This window comes from Syngnathoides biaculeatus, chromosome 3 (assembly GCF_019802595.1).
Source record: "Syngnathoides biaculeatus isolate LvHL_M chromosome 3, ASM1980259v1, whole genome shotgun sequence".
In the NCBI taxonomy this organism is placed as follows: domain Eukaryota; kingdom Metazoa; phylum Chordata; class Actinopteri; order Syngnathiformes; family Syngnathidae; genus Syngnathoides; species Syngnathoides biaculeatus.
This window is the reverse complement of record NC_084642.1, coordinates 19,974,334-19,988,119: the sequence shown is the minus strand read 5'-3', so window position 1 is coordinate 19,988,119 and position 13,786 is coordinate 19,974,334. Positions and strand designations below refer to the sequence as shown.

General features: G+C 41.4%; 1 protein-coding gene across 3 annotated transcripts in view; it reads left to right on the top strand.

Moving 5' to 3' along the window:
• Positions 1 to 18: 18 nt before the first annotated feature.
• The window catches only part of LOC133498198 (carbohydrate sulfotransferase 8-like), a 213,942-nt gene continuing 200,174 nt past the window's right edge, over positions 19 to 13,786 (top strand). For 2 of the 3 annotated variants that reach the window (XM_061814749.1, XM_061814747.1), the window contains exon 1: positions 19 to 159. The gene's annotated coding sequence lies outside the window, so the exon portion shown is untranslated. The remainder of the gene's footprint in view (positions 160 to 13,786) is intronic. The other variant, XM_061814748.1, reaches the window with a different exon arrangement.

Here is a 13,786-nt window from a genome sequence, read left to right as displayed (position 1 = left end):
CGAGCAGTTGAATGAAAGGCAAACCGGCAGAAAGTTTATGCCAGTCTGCAGACATGATGGCATAAATGAAACTTGGGTCCGCTTCATAAAGAAGGAGAAAATAACATCTGGGTGACAGCAGCAATGCTCCTGCCGCTAGAATCAGCGTCAACTTTAATGGTGAGTACCTTCATTTTTAAATATTGTGAATATTATAAATGTTTAAGTGTCTAAAATAGTGGCGGCACAGTGAAGTAACGGGTTGGTGGCATGAACGGGACTCGAGGGCGGACCCAAATGCACGACTCGGGTGACAGGCAAGCGGTTGGGCAGGTTGTGCGCCTTCTAATCGTCGTCGATCTGCTGGGACACGCCCAGCCAGGGCTGGAACGGCAGCGCCATGACAGTTGGAGCTCACAGTTCTGAGGGCCTGGATTCAAATCCCGGTTTGCATGTGCTCCCCTTGCCTGCGTGGGTTTCCTCCTCCCACATCCCCAAAACATGCAAGTTAATTGGACACTCTAAATTGCTCATGGTGTGATTGTGAGTGCGACTGTTGTCTGTCTCCACGTGCCCTGCGATTGGCTGGCAACCAGTTCAGGGTGTACCCTGCCTCCTGCCCGATGACAGCTGAGATAGACTTCGGGGCTCCCGCGACCCTTGTGAGGATAAGCGACTCAGATAATGGATAGATGTATGAAAAGTGGTTGGGGGTAAAGGAAATGTTTATGAGTACAGTTGTGGTTAATAAGAGTAATGGAAAGAATAAGTGTGGGACAAGACAGAGTCATACAATTTAATAATCTCTCTCCTCTCTCAAAAAAAAAAAAACATTGATGGTGCATCACAAAATTCACTTACTATAGGTATAGGAGTGGTCTAGAACCTTAACGCTTGCAATAAAAGAGGGATCACTCTAATTGCTACCATTGTAGCCATGCTCCCTTTTTGACTGCTTCGGCTTTGGGAGGAGTGTACGTCTTTTGGATATCAGTGGTGGGAGTATCATGCTTGACACATTTTGGTGTCAGTCTTTACTGCTTTATGTTACTAAATACTGTACTTTAAAACTGTCCCCACGCCCCATTTGTCTGTTACCAACTTTGATTCCCTCTGGAGTGTTTTGTATGCAGATTTCATTATTTAAAAAAGACCGTTTGATTAATCCAAGGAACAGAAACAAGCGGGGAAATAACCACATGCACTTGTTGCTAAGCGACAGCGAGGCTCAGGAGCAGAGTCGCGACTGACGACAGGTTCATCGATGAACCTTTGGTTGCATGCTTCTTTATTTAAATTGTTTGCTGCGTTAGCTCTGGAAACTACAGTATTATCATGTTAGTGGCCACTTTGCTGCAGCGCTCCATTTTCTCGTAGCCCTCAGTCTCCTTTAGAATAAAACTGTAGCATCACTGCAACATTTGAGGATGAACAGCTTGAAATGACAACGCTCCCTACCCTCCACAAATTCTCATTTAAGCTTACCCTGTTGCTGTGCATTAGCTGAACACACAAATGTCAAACTCCATAGTCTCCACTTTGCTGTTTGAACGTCATTTCCTACTTGTCCTTACTCTCCTTTTGAATAAAATTGCTCCCTGTGTGACAGTAAGTAAGTCAGTAAATACATATCCTTGCTTTAGCCTGACCTTTTGCTCTGACGGCTACATAATGATACTCCACAGTCTCTCTCCACTTGGTTGCAGCCCTAAGTATCTTGGATAAAATCCTTCAGCCCTAAGTCTCTTCTTGGATAAAATCCCAGCGTCTCTGTATCATATGAGGATACACAGCCAGCTCTGGACATTCCTGTAATAGTGCATCATTCTCACTCGAATTAATGATGAAATTGCTACCTGGTACTTTTTCATTTACATTGTACAGTCATATTTTTCTTTCGGCTTGTCCCGTCACGGTACGCCAGGAGTTACAAAGAAGTTTTTTTTTGTTTTTTTTTCTTGTCTGTGTCAATTAAAGTGGTCCATGCATATTTAATCAGAATATTTCAAATGTCTGAAACATTGACATCCAGCTAATTAGCATGGTGGTCTGAACAGACGGAGCTGCGCACTGCGTCCGGAGTAGTCTCAGTCCTCTCTCAGTCCTCAGGGTGTTGTTTTCTTAAAGAGGAAGAAGAGGGTCAGAGGACTTTTCACATTTAAATACATTTTAATGTCTTACTCAATATTTGTAGGATATTAAAAGTCCAGTAATGTGACCTAGCTCTTTTTTAAATAACATTTAAAGCACATTAACAACAAATATGGGATCCTTTCTCTCTATAAACCCAGTTGAACATGTGAGCAAAGGCAAACACAAGCTGCTTTAATGAGCAGGCCTGCGGGGAGTCGACGGCGGAGGAGTTGAACGCGCCTACGCTGTCCAAGGTCGGGCGAATTAGTCAGGTGGGGCCGCTCGTAGCAGGTGGGGTTGGCGGCCGCCGTCCTCTATTCGTCACGCCGGGATCCGGCTTGACGTGATGCCACCAAGCCCTCGTGGACCAGCTGTTGTGTCACTGCGAGAAGGACACTTCACAGTTCACAGGCCTCCGTTGAGCTTCTCTGTTGAATGCCTTGGCTACTGATTCAAGAGATGACTTGACCACAGCATGGTGCTGGTCACTTAAATGGAACATATTTTGGAATGGATTAGATTTTGGCTATTAAGTATTAGTGCTTCCTGTGTCGCCAGATAGATGACTCAGCTGTCATAAAAAATAAAAAAAATCACACATCTTGCTGGACAGAGAAACTATGTGTGGGCGTATTATGGAAATATAAATTTTTATGGGGACAAATTACGAAAGAAATTGCCAAATGTTTCTAATTTCATGGAGTAATAATTTAAACGACAAACAAAGTTATCCCCAAACACTTTACCATAATTGCAAATGCACTTTGCAACGTTTTAAAAACGATGTGGATTATAGATGGTGGCACTGAGGTTTTCCTTCGATACTCCATTTAACTCCCACATTCCCAAAACATGCACAGTAGGTTTATGGAAAAGTCTAAATTGCATGTGAATGAATGTCAGTGGGAATGGCGGTTCATATGTGCCATATGATTGGCTGGTGACCACGCTACAGTCCTGGTTGGCATGGATAAGAGAGCCGTACTCATCATTGGCTATGCAATAGAGGAGGCCGGGTAAACTGCTGCTTGTCTACATAAGACATGACTCCCCTCTCGGCACAGACTAATTTCTGAGTGGTCAAAATCCGTTGAAGACACATGGGATGATTTGGAAATTGTGAAGAAATGCTTACTGTATCACCTTTTAATGATTAGCATTCATCCATTGTGGTGTGTTTTGAAAGTCATTTCATAGACATTAATAAGGAAGAACTAAATGTAGGTGTTCCACTATTGAGCTGAAGGGCAGACCACATTCCAAAGAAACAGCTCTTTATTGCAGTTGGTAGAGTTCATTGAGCCCCTTTAAAAGTTCCTCAGTAAGACTAATTAGCGACGTTCTGCCTTATCCCGCTCAAACGCAGCGGTAGTTATGGAGCCCAGCCTGTTGGGACGCACTGCTTCTCACGCAGTAAGCGTCTTGTTTTTCCCACTACGTGGCCGCTGATGCGGCTGATATGGGAGCCCGCTTGAAACCGAGGAGCTGTTATTCTCTTAATTGCCTGTAAACTGCTGGCGAGGCATCTCGCCAAACGTCGTTCCATGTGAGTCTCTGTTGTGAGGAAGAATAAACGACATGCCATGAAGAGTCTACCAACTGGATTCTGAAGATATAATTGATAATTTGATGTACACATTGGCATAGTGAATATCTGCATTTTCCGTACTGCTTAGCCTCACTAGGTTCGCCGGAATGCCAGAGTATCTCCCAGGTACCTTCGGGCAAGAGGCGGTGTACACTATGACCTGATTTCTAGCCAATCACAGGGCACATACAACAATTCGTACTCACAATCACACCTGAGAGTCTTCATTTAAACTACCATGCATGCTTTCGGGATGCGGGAGGAAACTGGAGTACCCGGGGAAAAAACGCACAGGAAATACATGCAAATTCTCCACAGGCGGGGCAGGGGTTTGACCCCGGTATTCAGAAGAGTGAGACAGAAGTGCTAACCAGTCAGTTACCATGCTACCCATAGTTTTTAAAAAGAAAAAAAAAACATGCATATGGAATAACTCACCCAATGATGTAAAAATTATTCTAATGTCACTCTTCACTCTCAAGTGTGACAAAAGTACGATTTGGTCTTCTGCTAAAATAGTGAGCTGTTGCCACCAATGGCCACATTACTGATTGATGATTGGGTGTGGACTGCTGGTCGTCGTCCTCTAAGTGGGCCACACACAAGCGGGTACGTTGTACCATAAAGATGCAGTATTTATGCGTTGCTTTTTTATCGTACCAGCAAAGGGTTTCTATCTTCAACAGATTTGTGAGTTCTGAGATGATAAGAGCCAAGAGGATGTCATGAGCATCACCTGCTTGCTATTAAATATATGACTTGGAGAAATGTGCGCGAACATTCTTCCAGGCAAGCTGTGGTGATTATGAATTTATTCAAATGATGACTATTGAAATAAAAATGAAGCAAAATTCCATTACTGCTAAGCTTTGTGGTCTGCAGAACCAAGCAAATAGATTTACAGGAGAGATTCACAAACACTCATATATGTACGCCAATATACTTAGTGTGAAAGTATGTATGTATGTATGTATATGAAGTAAATAATTGCAGGTGTATCGTAGCAGACATCAAATGGGTGGACAAAGCTAAACTATTCAAGCGATTGTGCTTACGTACTTTCTTGATTAGAAACTGGCAGACTTTCATTGGTCGGGTTAAATACACACGTGAAATTGTCTGTGTGTTCTGTTTGAACAAAACAAAGGACTGGAGATTGCAAAACCCCAGCCCTAGAATTATTCTCTATCTGGATTTTATTTTGAATTTCACAGAAGAAAAAAAACAAAATAAAAGCTAGGCCATGCTATGGCTCATGATTTGAAATCTGGTCATTTATAAGTTGAGATACCACTGTACTTAAGTCAATATTTATCCTCTATTAAGGTTGGGAATCGGGAACCAACTGAAACCAGGATGAAGTTCCGGTTCTCCCATAATCATTCAAATGTAAAAATTTGGGTTTTCATTTTTTGATGCCGAGTTCTCTTGCCATGAAGAAGTAGCAAAAACCATTTAAGAAGTGGGAAAAAATAACAAAAGATGGCACAAAGACATGCTTGCACCCAACGGTGGTGGCAGACAAGTGTGTCTTAACTTTGTTAAAATTAATGACCGATCGCCTCAATGCAACACTTGGAATAAGATTATATTGTCCAAAGGAGGCTTTCATGATGTGTAGTGTCTGACGCATTCTGAGCCTCAGCCTACACCACACGTAGCTTCAGTTGGATGAGTGAAATAATAAAATAAGTCAATGTCAGCAGTGACAGCTAAAAAGGTTGCCTGCACATTTTCCTTGATGGTTTATTTTAGTCTTCAAACAAACGTAAGACGTTGCACGTAATGCACGTAATGCACGTTTCGTGCATTAAAAAAATGCATAGCTGTGTGAAGCTACTCTTGGGCCGAAATGTTGAGTTCTGGTGTGTACCCTTGAAAATAAAAGGCATCAAACACGAAGTCAAGTTAAAACTTGCACACATGATAAAAGTGTCCCCGTATAACAATTTTACAAATGCCATAAATACCTGCTGACACAATTAATGAATATGACGTCAATTGGGTTAGTTCATCGGTTTGATATTGACACTTGTTACCAAGAACCTCAAGTCAAATATTCCCTTTAAACGATGCTCCAAGCTGCAAAGAAAATGGATCTTCATCATAATTTGGACACCCTTTATTTAAACCATGCAAACTTATTTGAGGCAAAGCCTGAAAAAAATTGGAATCAAAACAAGCAAACACAATCAAGATGGGAATCTCTTAAACGTTTCCTAACCTTACCTTTGATATCTTCTTCTTCTTTTCCTTTCGGCTTGTCTCGTTTGGGGTTGCCACAGCATGTCATCTTTTACCATCTAAGCCCATTTTGTGCATCTTCTTCTCGAACACCCACTGTCCTCATGCCCTCCCTCACAATATCCAACAACCTTTTCTTTGGTCTTCCTCTCGCTCTTTTGCCTGGCAGCTCCATCCTCAGCACCCTTCTACCAATATAATATCTCTGAACATGTCCAAACCATCGAAGTCTGCTCTCTCTAACCTTGTCTCCAAAACATCCAACTTTGGCTGTCCCGCTAATGAGCTCGTTTCTAATCCGATCCAACCTGTTCACTCCAAGCGAGAACCTCAGCCTCTTCATTTCTGCTACCTCTTGTTCTGCTTCCTGTTTTTTCTTCCATGCCACCGTCTCTAATCTGTACACCAGACACCTTCCGCCAACTGTTCCACCCCGCTTGGACCCATTTCTTCACTTCTTTAACACACTCTCCATTGCTCTGTATTGTTGACCCCAAGTATTTGAAGTCGTCCACCTTCGCTATCTCTTCTCCCTGGAATTTCATTCCTCCTCCTCCTCCGCCCCTCATATTCATGCACATACTGTATATTCTGTTTTACTCCTGCTAATCTTCATTCCTCCACTTTCCAGTGCATGCCTCCATCTTTCTAATTGTTGCTGCGCCTGCTCCCTGCTTTCACTGCAGAGCACAATATCATCTGCGAAGGGGATTCCAGCCTAACCTCATCTGTCAGCCTATCCATTACTACAGCAAACATGAAGGGGCTCAGCACGGATCCCTGATGCAGTCCCACATCGACCTTAAATTCTTCTGACACACCAACGCTACACCTCACCGCTGCTTTGCTGCCCTCGTACATGTCCTGTACTATTTTAACATACTTCTCTGCCACACCAGACTTACGCATGCAGTACCACAGTTCCTCTCTTGGTACTCTGTCATAGGCTTTCTCTAGGTTTACAAAGACACAATGTAGCTCCTTCTGACCTTCTCTGTACTTTTCCACGAGTATCCTCAAAGCAAATAATGAATCTGTGGTACTCTTTCTAGGCATGAAACCATACTGTTGCTCGCAGATACGTACTTCTGTCCTGAGTCTAGCCTCCACTACTCTTTTCCATGTGCATAGAAGAACAAAATTATTGTACAATAGTGTATGCATCATTTTCTTTCGGCTTGTCCCTTTCGGGGTCGCCACAGCGTATCATCTCAGATGAACGCATATATATGTTTGGCACAATTTTTACGCCGGATGCCCTTCCTGACGCAACCCTTCTCAGGGAGTGTAGGCCCCAGTGGGATACGAACCCACAACCCGTGGTTTATCAAACCAGTGCTCTAACCACTGAGCTACGGGGCCTCCCAATAGTGTATGCATAAAATTGCAAAATACTTGAAAATTAAGTTTTGTTATTATTATTATATTATTATAAATTAAGTAAGATGGCTCAATGTTGACTTATTTGATTGTCCGCCTCACAATTCTGGGGACCGGGTTCAAATCCTGGCCCGCTTGTGTGAACTTTGCATGTTCTCCCCATGCCTGCGTTTGGCACTCGAGTTTTGTTCTAAATCACAAAATTGCATTAAGTGGAGACTCTAAATGCCCTTAGTTGTGATTGCGAGTGAAAATGGTTGTTTCTATGTGCCCTGCGTTTGGCTGGCAACCAGTTCTGGGTGTATCCTGCCTCCTGCCCAAAGATAGCTGGGATTGGCTCCGGTGCTCCCATGACCCTTGTGAGGATAAATGGCTCAGATAATGGCTGGATGGATTTTATAGAGTACACAAATCACTTTTTTAAAAGGCATGTATTGTTGTACTAATGTGCCCGTTCAGTTGTTGCCATCAACCCAAGCTTCTGCACTTCCAGTGACACATTTACCTCCGCCAAGAACAAAGGTGAAGGTTTTTGAAATTACAATTCTCAAAAATCCATTTGCAACATTCCACAAGTCTCCCTCTTAAATCAACCTGTCTACAGAGAACTTACCAGATATGCCACTATTTTTTCCCATAAGTTCTCATTTGTGATCATGGTGATAAAAAAAAAACCTTTTTCATTTGAAAATATCAACAATCTCATTTGGGTTGACCAAGAAAAACTTTGCTTCTTCAACTGCTTTTAGACTCTCGCATACAGGGTGTCCCCAAAAATGTATACACACTTTAAATAATTGTAAACCTATTATAATTTGAATAATTTTCAACATGTAAAAGAATTTACAAATATTATTTAAAGTGTTTATACATTTTTGGGGGGACACCCTATAGTTGGTCATATTTTGGACTAAAAATTAATTAAACTCTTTTATTTGTGTAACTGTTGTTTGTATCCGATAGTGTCCAACCATAGAGTAGATAATGTTATGAAGCTTATGGCGGTCTACTTTTATTGTCATTGTTGTATCCAAAATCAATTTTATCACAACAAATGCCAAGTCACACTTCAAAAAAGAGGCTTTGATGACAGCTGTTTGAACTTGTTCCTATATTGGGATGATGACCCACAAAAAAGAGCTTTTTTTTATTCAAAATGTTTGTATTCATTTTGATCAAACAGTACACATTTTTTTTTAAAGGAAATGTATCCAAACAGCAATGTTAACAGGTGTGTGGATTCACAGTGTACCCTATTGATAAGTCACCTATAACTTTTCTACAGTTATATCACAGTATCCATTCAGTGCATGAATAAATCTTGACACTGCAGCTAGCTTTGTTTCATCCCCAAAGTATCCATCCTTCTCCCGTTCACACGGGACTTACGGGCACTTGAGTGGGTGTGGCCTGCTTCATCACTGCTACCTCTCGAGGATGTGCGGCATGTAGACTAGAGCTAGCTTCACTCTATGCAATTTGCCACCTCTAAAAAGGCTTGAAGGAGGCCCGAGTTAGGTTACTTGTTTGTTTCTGCAGAGGCGTGTCTCCGTGGGGAGACGTTGAAAGGATGCAATGGTTTCACTTGGATCGGGTCAGTGGTGCAGCTTGGTGCCCCTGAGTACATTAAAAAGAGCTGAAATAACACTGTGAGACAGCAGGAAAAAAAATTAGGGTTGTTGAGTGGCCAGAGGGGCTTTTAGCACACCCCCGGACCCTCTGGGCCTCGTAATGTAGTTTGGGGTTTGTGTCAAAAGCCTCGACACAACGTGCTGTGACAAACGCCCGAAGCAAGTCTGACAGGTCACTTGATTCCGATGTCATCTGGAGAGTCAAAAGGTTTGGTATGGTCAAAGAGGTTGTCCTGTACAACCTACCTTGGAAAACTCCAGTGTAAGTATAATTTCCAATACCAAGTAGAGAGATGAAGGGTATCGTTGGTCTGTTGTTACTGTATTATAAACACCAAAACACTTATTTACTTTACTGCTGTTTGTAGCCAATTGTTTCAAGTAAAATAATATCTTTTGTGGATGTCCTTTGTGTTATGAATTTTCAGCGGGGCTGCCATTTTCGCAAGTCACATGATGTACGTGGGCGTATGTGACGTGTACTGTGCCGTTCCAAACACTCGATTACATAGGACACCATTATGCCCAGCGCTGATTTCTTGGATTTATCCTAATCTGATGAAGAAATAGCAGTATCGGTTGATCGGGAAGGCTGAGGAATACTTACATACATATTTGAACCTGGGGCTGTAATTAATGCTGAATATTCAGATGGTTCTTCGGGCAGAATGATGCTGAGTCTGACTACATGGAGACCTACGTGTGACATAAGTGCGTAAACAAAGGCCCGCGGGAGCTCCCGGACTGCAGCCCCGGATGGTTCTTCGGACGGGAATGACGCAGAGTCTGAGGACTGAGGTCCGGTGGCGGGCCGCGAGCCGAGCTTTCAGGCGGCGGAGGCCTTTAGCCGGACTTTGGTGGTGGCGGAGGCTAACGTCCGCTTTGTTCAAACCAGCAAAATGCAACAAGGCATTGGGTATTGCGTTTCTGAAAATTTAATCTCACACGCATCAACACAACACGAACACGATAAAATAGCTAACACAAAATAGACGTTCAAGAATAGAGTAGTTGAGCCACAACGGCGAATAGTCACCATTGAATGATTTGAATCCTCGAAACATTTCATGCACACGTTAAAGCATGGATGGGGACGTTTCAGACTGGCCGGAAGTCTACAAAATATACGCGCATCTGCATTAATCACAAGAAGACTTTTCAGCATCGGCAGCGCTCAGACCATCACACCGGACGACAACAATGCCAGGCCGTCCGCCGGCGGACGATAACAACGCCGACGTACTTTATGAAGTTATGACGTGGATCTTTTGTTATGCTTTGAGCGAAGGATTATGTCGTTGGACGTGGACAGAGCTTTTTATTATTGCTGCTTTCGGAGAAGTTTTTTGAGTTTGGTGACTATACGTCTAGATAGCCAGTTAGCTTGTGTTACATTCCATTAAACTGTCTTTGTACTTCTATTTTGTTTTGTTTTGTGCTGTATTGTGGGTGATTAAATTCTCTTAAACGCAATACAAGTGCTTTGTTGTAATTTGCCGGTTTGACCAAGGGGATTTATCCTATATTCACACGTAACATATGCTACAAACTGTGAGACAAATTAGTCCCCACAACTTTTACTTTTATTAATAGCTCTAAATACACCTACCCATCATTTGGAACCCACGAAGCTCTCGTCCTTTGTACCCGTGCAATCCATTTTTCACGAGGAACTGGGTATTTTGGAAAAGTGTGAAGAGTTAATCCATCATCCCACGTGTTCTAGCGAAATCCAGCAATACGATGAGCCAGCATTTTGGCTAACACGCTGAAATAATTTTTTGACGGTACAATAGGCATAAACCAATATAAACACTCGACCGCGCTACTGCAAAAATGTCACTTCATGGTTCTTCTCCAACACAAATGCCTCGAGAGGATTTTCATGGCAGGAGATGCAACAATCCATATACAACAACATCCTGACGTATGGTGAAAAAAAAACGGATGGGTCCATTCTGGCTGACTTTTTTTTTTTTTTTTACTAAAACCGTACTAAAAATTATGCTTTACGTGTCAGTTGACCTTTAAGGTTGACTACATCATTTCATCAAAAATCACTTTCATACAACGCACTGTGAGTCACAGATGAGTCATCTCATATTTAAGGTGTATATGAGAGCGCTTTTATAAAATTTGCCCTTATATGTTAACATGACAAAAAAAAAAAAAAAATCAGCTATGTCAACCCTCACCCCCCATTCTTTACACTCACAGCACATTCGAGGCTTTCCAGCTCTGAATAACTGTTTTCTTTTTTTTGAAATACAAATTTATGTGATGACATAATGAATCAACATTGTTTTGGCTGGCCAATGAAGAATAAGATCTAAAGTTTGATGACTGGTTAAAGTATGTCATGGGTAGAGAGGTGAAAAGCAATGGATTACTTAGTGTAACTGCACAAACAATGTTCACATTAAGTGTGCTTCAACACAACATGTACTGTATGTAATTCCATATAAAATTGATCCTAGAAACCACCAGCGAGAAGCAAAAAAATGGAGCAACTGAGTGAGTTAGTGTGCTCCAGACTGGAATCTTATGCCTAAAATCAATATTTAATGTTTATTTTCACCTTCTCTCCCCCTGAAGTGGAGCAAATCGGTCGGCTGGTACCGAGCCAAGTCTGGTAGTGTATTGGAGACGGATATATGACCGCTGCACACGTTGAGTCACAAGTCATCACTGTGGGTTGGCTGGGTGATCCTGACGTGAACATGAATCTTCCCAACATAAATAAAGAAATCCAGGCAAACATAGCCTGCCAATACCAATGTACAGTATTTTCTCATGTCGTGGCTGGGGCCGTTCGGTCATGATACTACAGATACAGTAGGTGGAGGTGCCTATTGGAGTGGGATGGGAGTATCATGGGTTGGAGGCAAAGATGTGGTATATTGGGGACAAGGCTTTTTATTGAAGTAATAGTAAACAGTATGATTGATTGCAATTTGCGTCTATTTACGCTCTAACAATTCATAACTTAAATATTATGTTGACTGTATTATATTCCTTGTAATGTGTCAATGAATTGTCTTACGCTAATTTTACCACAACAGTTAAAACAATATAATAAAGAAATCCTGGGATATGGTGAATTATCAGCAATATAATTTTTTTTTTTAAATCTGCCATACATTGACTCATCAATGGTTATAGCGATATAGTGAGATATTATTATAATACCATCTTCATCCTTGGCTGGCTGTTCACTGCTTTTAGCATTAGCCACTGTCTTTGGTGTCCCTGTGGTGACATCTTGTGCTTAAAAAATTTGTAGTCCCTACGGTTCCTTTGTCACCTGGCCCCTTTGCTATTCACTCAACTCTGGAGGAAGCACTTCCAACTGTTTTGCCCAATGCGGATGTTGGTTGCACACACCATATACCAGAATGTGTAATCTGATGGGTTTGATGGGGTACTGCCCCAAATTGGCCCCATTGTCATATCGCCATGTGCCTAACCATATTTGTGACAAATGGAAAATTTGGGGGATTCTTTGAAGATAAACTGTTGCTCTCATTTACTTCATAAAGCATTTGAGTGTGCTTATAGTGTACTGCTTTTTATAGTCATAATGTACACATTATTATTATTATTTTTTTTTTTACCAGTTCCATCTGCTGGTTTTATTGGTCTCTTCCACAGTTAGCCTGTCCTCAGGCCCAACGTGGCCATATGAGGACACAGACAACAACAAAGTCTGGGACCGCAACGAAGCTGAAAACCAGAGGCTGTATTTGCCGACGTGTAGTGAGGAAAGTTATCTGGACGTGTTCAGAATGAGAACTTTAACTTGGGGTTGTATTTAAATCTGTTAAGTTTGGTGTACTTTCTAATTGGGAAATATGAGCAACTCCTTGCATAGGAAAGAGGTCTTCAGTTTCAGACTACTACCACAAAAACATGTTTGACCTTTTATCCAGACAAACTCAGTTGTAGCTCACTGCAAACTACACAAGTAAGGCGCTTCAGGAAAACTTTGGTTCAGCAAAATATTTCATCGTATAGCTTTTAGTTTTGCATACATGAACATTATCTTATCTTGGATTTAATTTTCGAAAAACGGTTTCCCCCATGTCTTGATGTCTGATGTTTTTTGGTCAATATCATGGTCAAAAAGTATAGTACAACTTAAACACATTTAAACAAAGTAAAATGTATTTTTTAAACACGCTGTATATGTATGTGTTTTAAGAGACGGAGAGAACATTTGCACCCCACAATTTCCCAAGACTTCTCATTTAAAATTAAATTTATAGTTCAAAAATATATACCACTCATAAACTTCCACACAAATGCAACCAATAAGAGGAAAGGGGGCAACCTTAGCCAAATATGGACAAAACAGAAACAAAACTGCATCAAACGGAAGTAGTTATATCTCGTGTACAATGCACAATATTTTCCCCTCAAATTGTCAAAAGTCAATAGTAAGCATTATACATACTGTAGGTATAAGGACAAATAAAAAAAGACCCCATCTAGTGGTTATGAAAAATAATTGTAATTCTGTGATTCTGATTCTGTACGTCACTAGACAAAGAAAAACAATCAAGTCCAGGTACATTATTACAAATATTAATATGGTTTTTAGTCATCACCCTCTCTGAGAAGCCTTGACTACGAAGTGGCCTGTGTACGGAGCCCCTAAAGGGAAAACAAACGTATTGAAAAAAACTCACTTGTTTTTCTCATTGTAATGAGTAAGTTTCTTGTTGTAATGAGTAACCGGTCGATTGCATGTGTGCATGTATAAAGCACCGTTTTTCATTTCAGTTTACATATCCAGGCAACAGCGACAATACAGGAGTTAGTTCAGTTGTAT